The 14,796-nt window shown below is 37.8% G+C and overlaps 1 protein-coding gene across 2 annotated transcripts in view; it reads right to left on the bottom strand.

Annotated features, from left to right (window-relative positions):
• The window catches only part of LOC141520652 (catenin alpha-3-like), a 1,797,877-nt gene that overhangs the window by 1,700,418 nt on the left and 82,663 nt on the right, over positions 1-14,796 (bottom strand). The window lies entirely within an intron of this gene.

Raw genomic sequence — 14,796 nt, forward strand, 5'->3', positions numbered from 1 at the left:
TATTCAATGTAAAAGGATCATAAAATCAAAGAACAAGGACTAGCAGAGACCTAGGCTTAGGCACCATTGAGAACCCCTCATTTCACAGCTGAGAAAAATGAAACCCAGAGTGGGGGATTAAATGATTTATCATCATGTGGATAGTGAGTGGTAGAGCTGGAGATTTGACTCCAAATTCAGCTCTCAGCTGAATGTGGCAGCCACTGTTTCACAATGTTGATTTGAGTGGAGAGCATCATATGAAATCTTCACAATCAGTAATCCCACACTAGGCCTCACTCAAAGTGGGTCAATTCACACACAATTTCCAGAAACATTTTCCAGAAAAACCAATTTTTGGATCTTATTTTTTTTTTTTGCTGTGTAATCTGGAAAGAGACAGTTAGATGGAACAATGGATAGAGCACTGAGTCTGGAGTCAGGAAGACTCTCTTCATGAGTTCAGATCCTACCTCTGGATATGACTTTACAAGCTTACTAACTATCTGACCCTGAGCAAGTTGTTTTAACCCTGTTTGCCTCAGTTTCCTGTTCTGTAAAATGAAGTGGAGGAGGAAATGGCAAACCACTCAAGTATATTTAGAATTAGATATGACTGAAATGACTCTCTAACAACAATGTGGCTGACAGATACCTTCATCCCTAATTCTTCTTGGAAAAATATCTGAATTTAATAGGCAGAAGCTTAGAGGTAGGGAATGAGAGAAATTGGAAGGGGTTGGGATGATGTGTAGGTAGAGAGTCAAGAAGAGAGCCATTCTGCCAGTGTGATGGAAAGAGCATTGAATATGTAGTCATAAGTTGGATTTGAATCCCAGATTGATCACTTATGACCTTTGTAACCCTGGACAAATCATTTAACCTCTGACCCTCAGTTTCCTCAACTGGAAAATGAGAGGACTGGTTCTATGTCTCCTTAGCTCTGAATCTGTGATACCAGCCTTCCCAACAGACAGTCACTCAAAAGGAGTAACAAAACTTCATGGTTAGTATAATACATTACAGAACTACTTTTGGAGAGGGGAAAACTGGAAGGCCAGTAGTCACCATTCTATTGACACTGAGAGACTCTCAAATCAGTGACAGGACCTCCTACAGACTTTATACAGATTTGTCAACAGTCCACACTTCTAAATAGACTTTGTGTAGATTTGTCAAAGGTCCACAATTCTAAAGAACTGAAACCATGGCTTCCTTCCAACCTATCCACTAGCCATTGTTCCTACCTCCCTTATCCCAGAGCATACAAATATGGGGCCTGCAGCTGACATTTCTAAGTCCTGGCTCTGCACTATGCCACCAGCAGTTACACGGAAGTTAAGCCAACTTCTTTTCAACCACATGCTCCAAGTTCAGATAATCTGCATCAAAGGGATACAATGGCATGAACACTTAGCTGAGCCTGCATATTAATTGACTAGTGTGGACAAGCATTGTGAATGTTTGACCTCACCCTCTTCCCCAGAACACTTGAGGGGTGGGGAAATCTGGCTGTTTTACCCTTAAAATTTCCTTACAGGGGCAGCTAAGTGGCTCAGTGGATAGAGTACCAACCCTGGAGTCAAGAGGACCTGAGTTCAAATCCAGCCTCAGACATTTAATACTTGCTTTGCTGTGTGACCTTGAGCAAGTCACTTAACAGCATTGCCTTGCAAATATCCCCCCCAAAAAATTCTTTTCAATGATTTTATTTTAAAAGGAAATCAAAAAGGGGGATAGTGTCAAGATAGACTAATGTTTGCATGAAGAAACCATTTGTACAGCTCTGTTCAAATTCCATTTGAGTGTATTTTTAAAGTACTGGAGAAATAAGTTCTTTTAGACAGAGAGTAGTTGGGTTTTCTTAAAGCCAAGAGACTAAGAAGATAATTCATTGATGTAATATATATTTGTTAAGCACCTACTTTTGCAAATGTAGCAGGAAAGAGGTAGGGTTGATATAAGACTCAGTTCTACTCTTGGGATGCTTAACATAGAGTAAAAGAATAAAATGGGACATTAGAGAATCAGATTTTTCACACTTGGCAACATCATGATGACTGAATAATTTAAAATCTCACAGGAAAGGAATTCCCAGACACCCTGAGAGGTGGTCATCCTATCTTTGCTTCAAAGTCACCAATAAGGGAAATCCTCAATTCATTTCATCAATAAGAGATCAGGATTTAGTATTGGAAGGTCATCTAGTACAATCTCCTCTCATTTAACTGAAGCTCAAAGAGGTTAGGAGACTTGCCCAAAGTCCCTCAGTTCATGTGTGCACATGTACATTCATTCAGGACAAGTCTCACTATGCACTCACAGTTGCCATTGAAGCCCCAAATGTTGGTCACCTTTGATGGGAAATTCTGGATTAGTGTGAGTGTCTGTGGATAGTGGGCCAGGCTGGGAAACCTAAGACCAACACACAAGCCCATTGTTGTTGGCATGTTATGGGCTAGCTTACTGAGAAGGTTGCCTGTCACCCCCATCTTGAAGAATGTTTTTATCTCACGCAAGAACACCAATTATCATCTCTGAGCAGTGTTGGATGATCCTAAACCATGACTTCAGTCTGAGAGTCAGAGAAGAAAAAACACTATTCTTGGGGGTGACCCTCCAACAACTCTTTAGAGGGAAGCTGTTTTCCTCTTTTTTGTTACTGAACTTCTTACTTATAATACTGCCCTCCAAAATCAGACAGATCAAGCTAACGCCTTTGACATACAATAGCACTTCAAATAAGCAGTAGTCTCCCTATCTTTTTTCTTTTCAAATAGAAATATCCCTCATTCCTTCAACTAATACACATACAAGATAATTTTTTTCTGAGGATCTTACTAATTTTTTATTAGATAAAAGAAGCCATTCTTTCCTCATTTCTTACCTAACCTTAAACACTGAATAGGTTTTGCCTCATGGAAAAGACCTTAACTTAAAAAGATCAAGGGGCCATCTCCAGTCATCTTGATCTGTTTCTTGCCACTGGAGCCCGATGGCTCCAAAGGAGAAAGTGGAGATGGTGGCTTTGCACACTCCTCCCTCACTTAAATTCAGTTCACTTGCAAGTCATGGCACCATCTTTCTGATGCCATGTTCCTGTTTAAGAATGAAGGACAAAGGGGCAGCTAGGTGGTGGATTAGAGTACTGACCCTGGGATCAGGAGGACCTGAGTTCAAATTTGACCCCAGATATTTAATAATTATCTAGCTATGTGGCCTTGGGCAAGTCACTTAACCCCATTGCCTTGCCAAAACAAAGGAATGAAGGACAAGCAACAATACAGAACAAATTTACCAACTGGGTTGCCTTTTTCTGGTCACTCTCAGCATTATCAATCTCCTTCCTAAAATGTGGTGCCTAGGACTGAACACACTTCTCTTGATTTGGTCATATGAGACAGAGGACCATATGACTGTTATTATTTCATAACTTCTGGGAGCTGGACTTCCCTTAAGGCAACTCAAGAACCCAGTCATTTTCTTGATTGCAAGTCTCCAACAGTCACACTGTTAACTTACAGTACTTGCAGTCCACTAAAACCCCCAGATCTTTTACAAACTGCTAACTATACTCCCTCCATTTTATAGTTATGTGAACAATTTTTAAACCCAAGTGCAAAACTATGTACATTACCTCTATTAAATTTCAGATACCTATAGAACACATTATGTCATGTTAAAAATGTTAGAAAGACATAGCACAAAATGTGAGGTCTGAGGGAAAGGTTACCAAATGGGAGATCAGGGAACACTTCTTGGAAGTCAGTATTTAAGGTCATCTAAAAAGAAGGAGAAGGAATTCACTGGCAGAGAGCAGAAGAAAATCTATAGTGATCAATGTAAATTAAGTCATATTAATGTTGGACTCATGAAGCAGAGAATTAAGAATAATAAAAATACTGATGAATAGCTAGCATTAGCATGATGCTTTAAGGTTTCCAATGCACTGAAACTATCTCAGTTGATTATTTGACTTATGGGGGCAAGGGAGGTGAGATGGAGAGAAAAGCTTCCAATTAGAAAAAGACCATCACCAAGGAACCTACGTTCAGATGGTCTTCTGGGATACAGAAGAGGAAGCAAAGGCTACAGCTTTAAAGCCAAGAGGCAGTATCACTTTGAAATAATCTCTTCAGTGGGAACTCTCTAAATTTCTGATTTGTGACACCTGGAAGGAATCATGCAGAGTCTTGAGTGAAAAAAAAAAAAAAGCCTCAAACTTCTTCAGTGTTTGCTAAGAAAATGTATTATACTCCATTGTCTCTACTATATAATAGTTATACAAGTATTTATGAGAATTCATGAAATAATGGAAAGAATATGGAATTTTTGAATCAGAGGACTTGATAAATCCCACTGCTGACTCTTACTCAATTTGTGCCCCTCAGCAAATCCCTTTCATTCTCTGAACCTTTCTTTATCTAGTCCAGCTCCCTCATTTATGTATTTATTTATTTACATCTTACATAGGATTTCACTGATATAGGAAAATCTCAGTGAGGGCATCTGCTCAGCAGCTTCTATACAACTCAAAGTGTTAGTGAGATAGCCTAGAGCCCTGAGAGCCGGGTTATCACATAGTGTGTTAGCGCCTGAATTCAGTGCTCTATTTAATACTTCCTGAAGTCAGCCTAAATGAATGGTTGTCTAGCCTCAGCTTCCTATCTGATCCTTGGGAAGGTGGGGGGATTTTTTAACCTCAGTAAAAGAGATTATATAAACAGTACTTTATACAACTTTGTTATTTTCTGTCTAATCATGGGACTTTTAAAATTATTTAGTATGTTCTTAGTAAGTTGTTGCCCCAACCTATCATCAGCTAACCATTCCCCACATCTACCAGCCCCCAGTAACATGTCAGCAACTTTTCTATAATGTTAGAGGATTTTTATACTCTCTACTGCCTACCAGGGTATCTGACATATAGTTGGAGCTCAATAAAAGCATATCAAATTGAATGGAATGCATTCCTCTTAAATTTCATCACATAGTGGGAACTTAATAAAAGTACACTGAATTGAATTCAACATATTCCTCTTAAATTTCATCACATAGTAGGAGCTTAATAAAAGGGTATGGAATTGAATATATTCCTCTTAAATTTCATCACATAGTAGGAAGCTTAATAAGTGAATTGTATTAAATTCAGTGGATTCCTCTTAAATTTCATTATATAGTAGCAATTTAGTGAAAGTATATTGAAGTGAATTCTATACCTCTTAAATATCATAACATAGGGGCAGCTAGGTGGCGCAGTGGATAAAGCACTGGCCCTGGAGTCAGGAGTACCTGGGTTCAAATCCGGTCTCAAAAACTTAATAATTACCTAGCTGTGTGGCCTTGGGCAAGCCACTTAACCCCATCTGCCTTGCAAAAAAACCTTAAAAAAATTATCATAACATAGAAGGAACTTAATAATAGTGTACTGAAATTTTATCACATAGTGGGAATTTACAGTGTATTGAATTGAATTGAATGTATTCCTCTTACATTTTAACATATAGTTAAGAACTTAATAAAAGAATAGCAAATTGGATTGAATGTATTCCTTTTGAATTTCTTCTGCTTAAATTCCATTGCTCAAGTGGATCCTGATCTTTTTGAATTTGTTTCTATCTGAGCTGAAAACAGGTCATAAGCCAGCATTATTGACATTCCAGGGCCTTAGAATTTGTCTTTAAACATCAAGCCATTGATGAAACAGAGAAGGGTTTTTTGAAAGTAGAAGTTCCTTCCAAGTCAGATGAAGTCATTTCTAAGATCCTATCTAAAGGTTTCTGAGGGAAGATGGACCAAGAGGATAGTACCTCATTAATCTGAAACCCTCTGCTTGGAGGACTTCAAGAAACAAGGAAGTCCCATATGAAGTGGTTTAAGATCAAATCTCTTTCTCATCCTTTGACTAGAAACTTCTTCTTCAGCAAAGACTGTTAAGTGCCATAGGATTAGCTACTCTTGAAGTCACAGAAAAATTTAGTGTTCATACCAGTTACTTTACATCCTTCCCAAGACTTCCTTCCAATAAAGGGATGGTCTGCAGGCAACATACAAATGGAAATGAAGAATGGTCCAAGTTCTGAGATGGTGTAAAATGCATATATTTTTCAACACATTAAGTGTCTAAATGTTGAAGTAAGGAAAGAATAGGCAATCCATAAGTGCTAGGGAAGGGGTAGCTAGGTGGCCTAGTGAATAGAGCACCAGCCCTAGAGTCAAGAGTTCAAATTTGGCCTCAGACATTGAATAAATTACCTGTGTGACCTTGGGCAAGTCACTTAACCCCATTGCCCTGCAAAAACCAATAAAAAAACAATAAAAAGCAAAAATTAGTCCCTAGAGCAGAAGCAGGAAACCTCCAGTCTCTGTGAGTTGTATTGTTCTTGTGTTGCCACAGCAACTGCAGACTGGAACAAAACTCAATAAATCTAGGAATTTTTTAAAGGAATGAATCAATTAAATGTTTGATCAAATATAGTGGGGAACCTTTTTTTCCGCCCTACCCTACCCAATTGGAAGCTCAAGAATCTCGCCTGCTATTGGAAGAAAACAATGTGTACACAGATAAATCCATACAAGATAAACAGAATAAATATAGAGCAAATTCTTCAAGGAATACATGGACTGCTGTTATAGAATAATCAGAGGAAGTAGTTCTAGAATTAACCTTAAAGATGAAGGGAATAGACACATACATCACCTACTATTTTGCAATAACTTCTTTAGTGCTTTACAGCTCTGAGATTAAATGACCTGTCGAGGGTCATCCAGATAAAGACTGAACTTGAACCCAGGTTTTCTCAGATTTGAGGTAAGCTTTCTGCCTACTATACCATGATGTCTCTGAGCACTGGAAGACAGATGATCAAGTATTGTTTGGCTTATTACAGACTAATTGACCTTAATCAAATCATTTCCCTAATGTGGACCTCAGTTTCCTCATTTGTTAAATGGGGATAAGTGTAAATTACATGATCTCTAAGGACCCTTTCAGACCCTGATCATGATCCATAAAGTTTGAAAAGAAAACCAATTTCTCTAACATAGAATCAGAAGATTTAGGATTAGAATGGGCAGTAGAAATTATTTAATCCAACCCCTTGTTCTGGTATGTCCCCTCTGCCTAAAATGTCCTGGCCCACAACTTCTCTTAGAATCTCTACTTCCCTAAAGGCTCACCTGCCTGAACCAGATATTTCCTGATTTCCATCTCCCTCCCTTTGTTGATTCTCTGTCTCTCTTGAAATCACTTTGGATCTGTTTATCTGTGAAACTTGATTTTTGCAGGAGAATGTAAGAAGGTTCCTTGAGGAAAGTCACTTTATCTTCCTTTTTTCTTTCTTTCCTTCCTTTCTTTTTTGGTCTTTGTATACTTAGCTCCTCACATCAAGTCATGATTAAGCAGGTATAACTTTGTGTGTAAGGGCAGCTGGGTGGTACAGTGGATAGAACACCAGCTCAGGAGTCAGGAGGACCTGAATTCAAATTTGACCTCAGACACTTAATAATGACCTAGCTGTGTGGCCTTGGGCAAATCACTTAACCTCATTGCCTTGCAAAAACTAAAACACAAACAAACAAACAATTCAATGGTCATTGAACAAAGTGGAATTGAACAACAATAGCATACTTCTATAACTTTGTGTTGATTTGAATTAAACTGAATTGTGCTGTATACTAAGAAACAAGTATCAGATGGGTTATGGTACTTGTCCAAGGTCACAAAGGCAATAAATGTCAGAAGCAAGACTCACATCCAGCTCCTCTAATTCCAAATCAGTGCCAAATGTTTTCTATATCAAGCTATGTCTGCTATCGTTCTACAATAAAGTGGCTTCTAGGCTGGGGCAGTTAGGACTTTTCCACCAGCACATCAGATTTCATATTTGATCATTTCAATTGTGTCTAATATTTCATGACTCTTTTGGTATTTTTCTTAACAAAGATACTGGAGTGATTGGTCATTTCCTTCACCAGTCCATTTTACAAATGAGGAAACTGAGGCAAATAAGGTTAAGTTACTTGCCCAAGGTCACCTAGTTATGAAGTATCAGCATTCAGATTTGAATTCAGAGAGATGAATTCCTACCTCCAAGCCCAGCACTCTATTCACTGTGCTACCTAGCTACCCATCAAATTTAGGTTATATTTTTAAAAAATACTTCAATCCTTCAATACTATAGGAACATAGGAATAACTGACAGGTTCCTTGATAATCTGGTTATCACAAAGAAATAGCTAAAATACACACACATGCACACACACACACACACACACACACACACACACACACACACACGTCCCAAGGAACCTTTCTTCCTATCCTAGCTTTGTCCTGCCTCATTCCCGCCCTAATGGAGGCTTATTATAAGAGGTCACTCAAAATGATCTGAAAATAAGATGCCACAGTTCCTTCCAAAAAGCTCTTCTAAGCCAATTCTCATGGGTTTTTTGTTTGGTTTTTTTTTAGGTTTTTGAAAGGCAAATGGGGTTAAGTGGCTTGCCCAAGGCCACACAGCTAGGTCATTATCAAGTGTCTGAGATCAGATTTGAACCCAGGTCCTCCTGACTCCAGGGTGGGTTCTTTATCCACTGCGCCACCCTAGCTGCCCCCAATTCTCATGTTTTTAGCATAAGTATTTACATTCAGAAATACTCTAATATGACAAATTAGGATTTGATTTATTGTTTTGTTGATAGAAAGAAAATGTTAATACAACAAATTAAACCCAAATATGTCATGGGTACAATTCCCACCACCAACACAACCCCCACCAGAAGGCTGGTTGTTAAATATTTACCAGCATATTTTTGCCTGGAGTCTTGAGGTTTAATGTGTGTTCCAGTCTGTTCTGACTAAGGCCCTAAACTGCTAGTCACTGCTCTGACCTACAGAATGAAATAGATTTTCACTGACATTTCCTTCCTCCCCTGAACCCTATAATCTCTAAGTGTGCCTTACTAGGAAAGAGAACTCTTAGTGGATCTGAGCCTCACTGGGGAGAGTTAGGGTTCCCCAAAGAATAACTTACAATATCACAACCATGATGTAAACATTTGAGAAAAGAGAACTGCAAAACTGCAAAAGTCAAACCAAGCTGCAGTAAGTAGTAAGAGATAAAAGGGGTTTGCGGTACGTGTGTCTGTGTGTGTGTCTGTGTGTCTGTGTGTCTGTGTGTCTGTGTGTGTGAGAGAGAATGAATGAATGAATGAATGAATGAGTAAAAAGTCTCTTGAATAATGAGTCTGCAAGGAAAAAACATGGACAGGGACAGGCACTGCCAAGCTTATCTGTAGCCTCCAATCAAAGAAGAGTAAAGTGTGATTATTCATTTTCATAGATTCCTACTGTTCAGAAAAAAGCAACATGATCCTAATGTATCTCTGTAAACAATTTATATAAACAATGCAATTTAACCATCTCAGTCACCAAGAAAAGAAAGAGGAGCCTGATCTGTTTGAGATGTCAAATCACACCTTTGCTAGAAAAATATCTACTTCCCAAATGAAGTAGGACAGTTAAGAGGAGCATTTAGGTGGCACCGCAGTGGATAGAGCATAGGGCCTGGAGTCAGGAATACCTGAGTTCAAATCCAGTCTCAGGAATTTACTAGCTGTGTGACCCTGGGCAAGTCACTTAGCCATGACTTCCCTAGTGGTAAAATGGGGCACCTACCTCCCAGAACAGATCAAATGAGCTTGACAACATGATAGGCATTGTATCATTGTTAGTCATTACTAATAACTGAATTTCAAAATTCTCCTTGAAAACCCATCCTTTATGGGGAAGGGAAAGTCTATGCTTTCACTGCAAGTCCTCTAGTCCATGGAAGGGAACAAGCATTTACTAAACACCTGCTATATACTAAGCACTTTATAAGTATAATCTCATTTGATCTTCACAACAACCCTGAAAGGTAGGTAAAGTTATTACCTCCATTTTATAATTGAAGATACTGAGACAGACAGAGGTTAAGTGACTTACCCAGAATCATACAATTATTACATGTCTGAGGCCAGATTTTAACTCAGTTCTACCTGACTTCAGACCTACCACTCTAACCACTGTGCCAGCCAGCTGTATCTAGGTCCAAACCAAGGGGGATTAGTTTTACTAATTTTTTGATAACTATATTTCAATATAATTAATCTCCTTTGCAATCCTTGGTATTCTAATTTATTTATTTAAAAATATTAACAAGGGATCCATAGGGTTCCATGATTCAGAAAAAAAGTTAAGAACCCATGATCTAAGGGGTGGCTAGGTGGCGTAGTGGATAAAGCACCAGCCTTGGAGTCAGGAGTACCTGGGTTCAAATCCAGTCTCGGACACTTAATAATTACCTAGCTGTGTGGTCTTGGGCAAGCCACTTAACCCCATGTGCCTTGCAAAAACCAAGAAAAACAAAGAACCCATGATCTTGAGATTGGTAGATCAGTCAACTGATCAACCAAAAAACCTTTATAAACTACTTCATATATACCAATCATTTTGCTAAATGCTGAGGAAACAAAGAAAGGAAATAAATTACCTGATCTCAACAAGCATAGCAGATAGAGTACTAGACTTAGAATCAAGAAAACTCAAAACCAGCCTCAGATACTTACTAGATGAATGATCCTGGGAAAAATCATTCAACCTCATTTGTAAAATGGAAATAAAAATAGTACTTACCTAATAGGGTTGTTGTAAAGATGAAATGAGATAACCTATATAAAATGCTTTGCAAACTTTAAAGGACTATATAAATTCTAGCTATTATTATTATTATTATTATTATTATTAATAATAGGTCCACCTTAGGACCAAAGAAACTGAAGCAATAAAAGTTTGAAATGATGTGGCTACTCAAGAAAAGCATTTATAAGAAGTAAATTTCCATATACATCAAAATATTTATAGAAATACTTTCTGTGATAGCCAAGAATTAGAAATAAAGTAGGTGCCCATCAGCTGAGGAATGGTTAAATGAATTGTGGTACATGAATGTAATAGAATATTACTGTTCTCTAAGAAATAAGTGTGTTTATTAGTTACAGAGAAGTATCCAAAGACATATATGAACTGATGAAGAGTGAAGTGGCAGAGACAAGAAACAAAATGCACAATGACTATACAATGTAAATAGAAAATTACATAACAAAAAAATCAAAAGTGTATTTAAGAAAATTATAATTATAAATATCAAATAAACATAAATAAGACACTCCCAACCCTATCCTTCATGGAAATAAAGGGTTCACAAGTACTACACATTAAGCATGTCTTCAGACTTCTTTGATTTATTTGTTTATGCTGATTGTTTTTCTTTGGAAAAAAATATTACAGTAACTAGGTGGTGCAGTAGAGTCAGAATGATCTGAGTTCAAATTCAGTCTCAGATACTTACAACCTATATGACCCTAGGCAAGTGTCACTAAACTCTAATTGCATTTAGATAGATAGATAGATAGATAGATAGATAGATAGATAGATATGTGTGTATGTGTGTATATACATACATGTATGTGATTATATACATACATAAGTGTGATTACATGTATATATAAATAATTTATTATATTGTTCAGCTCTCTGGAAGGTAATGGGACAATAATACTCAGTATACTTACAATAATGTAAGAAACAGAAAATATCAATAAAAAATTTTAAAAAAAGAAAGCAAAATCTTGGCTGTACAACATTACATATAACAGTCTGCATTTTTTTTAAAAATCCTCCTTTACCCTGCCCATGGAACCATCCCCATAATCTCCCCTTAGCTCTTTCTCCCTGAGTCATCAGTGTTATTTACACTGCTATCCACAGCCATAAACACTGGCCTGGCTCCACATTCCAAGACTTGAGACTGTTTGACAGCTTCCTTCCCACGCTGGAAAGCCTGCAGTTTAACTGGGCAATGAGTCAAGAAGGAGCAGAAGATGAACCCTTGGAGACTGCTCACCAGAGAAGACCCTCCTTTATCTTTGCAGAATGCATGCTGGGTACCAGGGTTTTGTGTAAAACATAGTGGAAAGAGACTGAGGGGAATCTAGGTCTCCCATTGGATGGCTTGTGTTTCTAGGCTATCTTTTAAAAGTAATTAACTGGGAGACCAATCCCCTTTTTTTCATTTCAATTCAACAAGCAGCACCTCCCATGTCCAATCTGTTGCCAAGTTTGCCTCCCCCTCATGACTTAGCCCCATATCCTCCTCCAATCTCAGCCAACAAGCCCTTACTAAGTTCCTATATGGCATCACATCCCTGTTGTCGTGGTCCTCTTCAGGAACAAAGAACAACAGCAACAGTAGAATACACAGAGTGCCAAACTTGGAGTCAGAACGACTCATCTTCCTGAGTTCAAATTTGACTTCAGATATTTAGTAACTGTGTGACCCTGGGTAAGTCACTCGAGCCCATTTACCTCAGTTTCCTCATCTGTAAGATGAGCTGGAGAAGGAAATGGCAAATCATTTCAGTATCTTCACCAAGAAAACCCCAAATAGGGTTGCAAAGAGTCAGAAATAACTGAACAACAAGACAACATTAATACAAGGATAAAAATGAATACAGATCCCTAAAGCCTACAATGTGCCCATCAATGCTGGGCATCTAGGGGAGATGTGGGGTTACTGGGAAGGATTCATGGCAGCAGATGGTATTCAAAATCCTCTTGAGCTAGCATAATCAGCAACCCAATCAGTCATCCATCATCAAAGACCCCAGATTCCAGATTCCAGATTCCTGTGTATATGGTGAACACAGTCAATTAGACCCTGGGGGCAGCAGTCAGGCCCAATATACTAGGTGCTGAATGAATCAAAAGGAGGAAGCTTTTGGAAGTAAATATAGCAATGTCCCCCCAAAATAGCTCCTAGGATAATCTGACACAAGGTACCTCAAGTGGAGACAGAGATTAGAAGGAATTATTGGGAAAAAAAAGTGATTTTCCTTTGGAATGATATCTGGTAGGTGCTAGATAGCTTGTTGACTGACAGATTGATTAACTGATTGAAGGAGTCAATGGAAGCTAATTCCTAGTAAACTAACTGAAAAAGAAAAATGGAAACACAGCATGAGAACAGCAATCCAGCCAATAATATCATTGCTATTCATCCCAGGATTAAAGTTCTATGTAAGGATTGAGTTGCTGATGAAAAGTTGAATAGGAAAACCACCAGCATTGAAATTAGAGAATTTAAGTACTAATCCAAATTTTGTTCCATGCTATCTGTAAAGCCTGGAGTAAGACTTTTGTCCTCTTAAGACCATCAGTCACCTGAGTAAAGAGGGTTGGAAGTCTACAACTTCTATAGTGTGCTGGGCTCCAAGATTCTATGTACAGGAATCAATACTATGTAAATAATAGAATATAATAATAGGTGATATTTATGTAATATTGTATGGTTTACAAAACTCCTGACATGGTCACAAAGTCTATGAGATAAATACTACTGACATTATCATCCCCATTTGAAAGATGAAAAAAATAAGGATGAGAAGAATTAGCTATGAAGAAAAATATGTCCTAATAGCAAAAATTATAATAATCAGGGCTTCAAAAACATGCAGTAGGTCAATCACTAAATATTTATTAAAAACCTGCTATATGGAGGCACTATGCTAAGTCAGGGATAGAACAAAGGACAAAAAGTGGTCTGTGCTCTGAAGGAGCTCAAATGAGGAGACAAAATGTACCCAATTATAGAAAAATAAAATGTTAGACAAATTGGGAACAATCAGTAGAGGGAAGTCACTAGTAATCAAGGGAAATTGGTTACATACATCTAATCACTTGCTTTTTTAACTAGATTATGATCTCACTGGTAGATAGAATTTATGATGAGGAAGCTCCTTTTACCATTGCAGGTTAGCACCTTCTCTGCAATTTATAGTCTTAGGGAGTTTTCTCCCTAAAGGAAATGATGGGGGAAATGACTTGAGGGTTAGACAAGCCAGTTCTCTATCCAATATGACCTGCCACCATTCATACAAATTAACAGAAGATATTTTTTAGTTTTCAGTATCATACTCATCAGTATAGACCCAAAAAGTAAATAGACCCAAAAGCAATTCACAGATATCTAAGCATGATTGCACTACTAATAATGACTTGTATACAAGAAGTCATTTCAAAGGCTTCTTCCATGACAACGAGGCCAATAATGTTCAAAAACAATGAATCCCATTTTGATATCCACAAAGCAACGAAAGTCACTGGAGGAAAGTTCCCAGTGAACAAGACATATACTCTAGAGAAGATTCATGAAAGAACATGGAAAATGATCTTCCAAGATATCTAGTCCTGGATGGGTTATAATCTGCCCCCAGTAAAACATTCAACAGTGAGATCCTTTTAATAGTGGGAAATATTTTTGCCTTTCCTGATTTCCATTAATTCTAGGATCTTCTCTCTTTCTCTCTCTGTTGATTATCTCCAGTAAGCCAAGATACAGTTGTTTGCATGGCATCTCCCCATTAGACTGTAAACTCCTTGAGAGCAGGTACAATCATTTACTTTCCTTTGTGTCCTCATTGTTTAACATAGTGTCTGATATACCACAGATGTTTCATAAATGCTTGTTGACTTTGTCAACTTAGAAAAAGTGGTCACAGTGGTGAGTCCATCTCTCCCCTAAAGTACAAAAGGAAATTCCATTTCTCCTGCCCACAGTCACCAATTATTAAGCACTTGACAAATACACAGCACTTTGATCTTCATTTTCATCAGTTCTAGAATTATCGAGAATGGATATTCTTAGTTCTATCAGTTAAATAAATTAATAAATTGCTACTTATTATAGGGAGAAAGGAAGGGAGTATGCAATTATTAAA

This window comes from Macrotis lagotis, chromosome 4 (assembly GCF_037893015.1).
Source record: "Macrotis lagotis isolate mMagLag1 chromosome 4, bilby.v1.9.chrom.fasta, whole genome shotgun sequence".
Classification (NCBI taxonomy): Eukaryota; Metazoa; Chordata; class Mammalia; order Peramelemorphia; family Peramelidae; genus Macrotis; species Macrotis lagotis.